Raw genomic sequence first — 3,622 nt, 5'->3', positions numbered from 1 at the left:
AAGTAAGATGAAATCCTTCACAACTTCAATCTTTTCTCCGCTTATTATGATGTTGCTCATCAATCCAGTTGTGAGAACTTCTGTTTTCTTTATGTTGAGGTGTAATCCATAATGAAGGCTGTTATCCTGAATCTTCATCAGGAAGTGCTTCAAGTCTTCTTCACTTTCAGCAAACAAGGTTGTGTCATCTGTATAACAGGTTGTTAATAAAGTCTTCCTCCAATCCTGATGCCCTGTTCTTCGTATAGTCCAGCTTATCGATTATTTGCTCAGCACACAGACTGAATAAATATGGTGACAGGATACAACCCTGACACACACCTTTATTAACTTAAAACCATGCAGTATGTCCTTGTTCTGTTTGAACGACTGCCTCTTGGTATAAGTATAGGTTCCTCATGAGCACAGTTAAGTGTTCTGGAATTCCCGTTCTTTGCAATGTTATCCATAATTTGTTATCATGCATACAATCAAATGCCCTTGCATAGTCAATAAAACACAGGTAAACATCCTTCTAGTATTCTCTGCTTTCAGCCATGATCAATCTGACATCAGCAATGATATCCCTTGTTCTACATCCTCTTCTGAATCGGGCTTGAATTTCTGGCAGTTCCCTGTTCATACACTGCTGCAACTGCTTTTGAATAATCTTCAGCAAAATTTTACTTGTGGGTGATATTAATGTTATTGTTTGATAATTTTTGCATTCGTTTGGATCACCTTTCTTTGGAACGGGCATAAATATGCATCTCTTCCAGTCGGTTGGCCAGGTAGCTTACTTCCAAATTTCTTGGCATAGACGAGTGAACACTTCCAGCACTGCATCCATTTGTTGGAACAATTGGTATTGGTATTCCATCAACTCCTGGAGCCTTGTTTTTTGCCAATGCCTTCAGTGTAACTTGGACCTCTTCCTTCGGTACCATTGGTTCTTGATCATATGCTACCTCCTGAAATGGTTAAATGTCAATCAATTCTTTTTGGTACAGTGACTTTATCTATTCCTTCCACTTTCTTTTGATGTTTCCTGCATCCTTCAATATTGTAACTTGAGGCTGGATTTTTTTTCTTCAGTTCTTTCAGCTTGAGAAATGCCAAGCATGTTCTTCTCTTATGGTTTTCTAACTCTAGGTCTTTGCACATTTCATTACTTCACTTTGCACATTCATACTTTGTCTTCAGCTGCCCTTTGAAATCTTCTGTTCAGCTCTTTTACTTCATCATTTCTTCCTTTTGCTTTAGCTACTCAATGCTCAAGAGCAAGGTTCAGAGTCTCTCCTGACATCCATTTTGGTCTTTTCTTTCATTCCTGTCTTTTTAATGATCTCTTGCTTTCTTCATGTATGCTTTCCTTGATGTCATTCCACAACTCATCTGTCCTTCAGTCATTAGTGTTCAATATGTCTAGTCTGTTCTTGAAATGGTCTGTAAATTCAGGTGGGATATACTCAAGGTCGTAGTTTGGCTCTCGTGGATTTGCTCTAATTTTCTTCAGCTTCAACTTGAACTAGTGCATGAGAAACTTGTGGTCTGTACCTCAAGACAGATTTTGAAATGTTCTTTTTGATGATGAATGCAACGCCATTTCTCTTCAATTTGTCATTCCAGGCATAGTAGACCATATGATTGTCTGATTCAAAATGGCCAGTCCATTTCAGCTCACTAATGCCTAGGATATTGCTCTTTATGTGGCCCATTTAATTTTTGATGGCTTCTAATTTTCCTAGATTCATACTTCATACCTTCCATGTTCCTATTATTAATGGATGTTTGCAGCTGTTTCTTCTCATTTTGAGTCATGCCACCTCAGCAATTGAAGATCCTGAAAGCTTTACTCCATCCACTTCATTAAGGTTGACTCTACTTTGAGGAGGCAGCTCTTCCCTCAGTTGTATTTTGGGTGCCTTCCAACCTCAGGGGCTCATCTTCCAGCACTATACCAGACAACGTTCCACTGCTCTTCTTAAGTTTTTCACTGGCTAATTTTTTCAGAAGTAGACTGCCAGGTCCTTCTTCCTAGTCTGTTTTAGTCTGGAAGCTCAGCTGAAACCTATCCACCATGGGTGACCCTGCTGATATTTGATATACCAGTGGCATAGCTCCCAGCATCACAGCAACAAGCAAGCCACCACAGTACAACAAAATGACATAAGCAGGGGGTTTCACCCACTAAATTGGCTATAAACATATAAACAACAATGGGCTCAAACATATCAAAGATCAAGGCAATGGCACAGACCAAGCAACAATTTGTTCCATTATACATATGGCCTCCATAAATCAGAGCCAAGTGAATGGCAACAACCCAACAACAAAGATGCATAAGACTGAAAAAACTGAAAACAATAGGTAATGCCGAGGATGTGGAGAAATTAGAAACTTCATCCTCTGGCAGTGGGATTGTAAAGTGGTACAGCTACTGTGGGAAAGTTTAGAGGTTTCTTGAAAAGTTAAACATTGAATTACCATATCATCCAGCTATTTTACTCCTAGGTATATACCCAAAGAATTGAAAGCAGGAACACAAACAGGTTTGTGTACACCAATGCTCATTGTAGCACTATCCACAATAACCAAAAGAGCAGAAATAGCCTCAATGCCCACCAACGATGAACGGATAAATAAAATGTGGTACACACATACAACAGAATAATTCTCATTCATAAAGAGAAATGAAACTGTGATACCTTGAAAACTTTGTGGAATGAAATAAATCAGAAACAAAAAGACAAATATTGTATGATACCACTTACATAAATACCTAAAATAGGCAAGTGTATAGAGACCAAAGTTTACCAGTGGTTACCCGGTAGGCAGAAAAGGGGGACTCATTGCTTAAGTGACACTGAGCTTCTGTTACGGGCGATGAAAAAATTTTGGAAACGGATAATGGTTGAAAAACATGATAAGCATAATTAATATCTCATTAATTATTTTGAAACGGCAGGTGTTGTTACATATATTTACCACAATTAAAAAGAAGTACTTAATTTTAAGAGTTTATCGGTGATGTCCAAAACAGGATTTAAAAAAAAAAAAAGGTAACACTGATATTTATCTGGAAATAGGACCTGACGCGTCATTTTACGATTTATAGACTACTTCCAACTATGAATAAGAAAATGTACCCTTAAAAAGTCACATTTTATCCCCACCCCATGTCTGGTCCACAGAACACCGCGAGTTAGCAAGTGAAAACAAACAAAAAACACAAAATAACGGGCGAAAAATGCGCTTCGCATCCTAGAGTTGATTCTTCCAGGCGTAACCATAGCCCTGGCCGGGTGTAGAGGGCCTTGAGCGGCCGGCTAGCGCTTCCAGGGCGAGGCTCGCCAGCAGCAGGGGGCTGGGAGAAGGGTCACCGAGGGTCAGCCCGGATCCTGGGCGGCAACGCGAGGACTCAGCATCCCGCACGCGGGTGGGGACACGGCCAAGGCAAGTGAGGTCGCTCGTCCTGGCCGGGGGCAGGAGAGGTAACGATGGGCCTGGAAGGTCGTGGTCCCGAGATCTCTCGCGCCTTCACTGCCCCGGGAGGGTGGTGGAGGGGGGCTACTCCCTGAGGGGTAGAGCCGCGCACGCGCTGGTGCGAGAAGAACCTCGGCCGCGAGGGGCGGGGCAGCAC

The sequence above is a fragment of the Trichechus manatus genome, unplaced genomic scaffold, assembly GCF_000243295.1.
Source record: "Trichechus manatus latirostris isolate Lorelei unplaced genomic scaffold, TriManLat1.0 scaffold00045, whole genome shotgun sequence".
Taxonomy (NCBI): domain Eukaryota; kingdom Metazoa; phylum Chordata; class Mammalia; order Sirenia; family Trichechidae; genus Trichechus; species Trichechus manatus.
Note: the sequence above shows the minus strand (reverse complement) of the source record.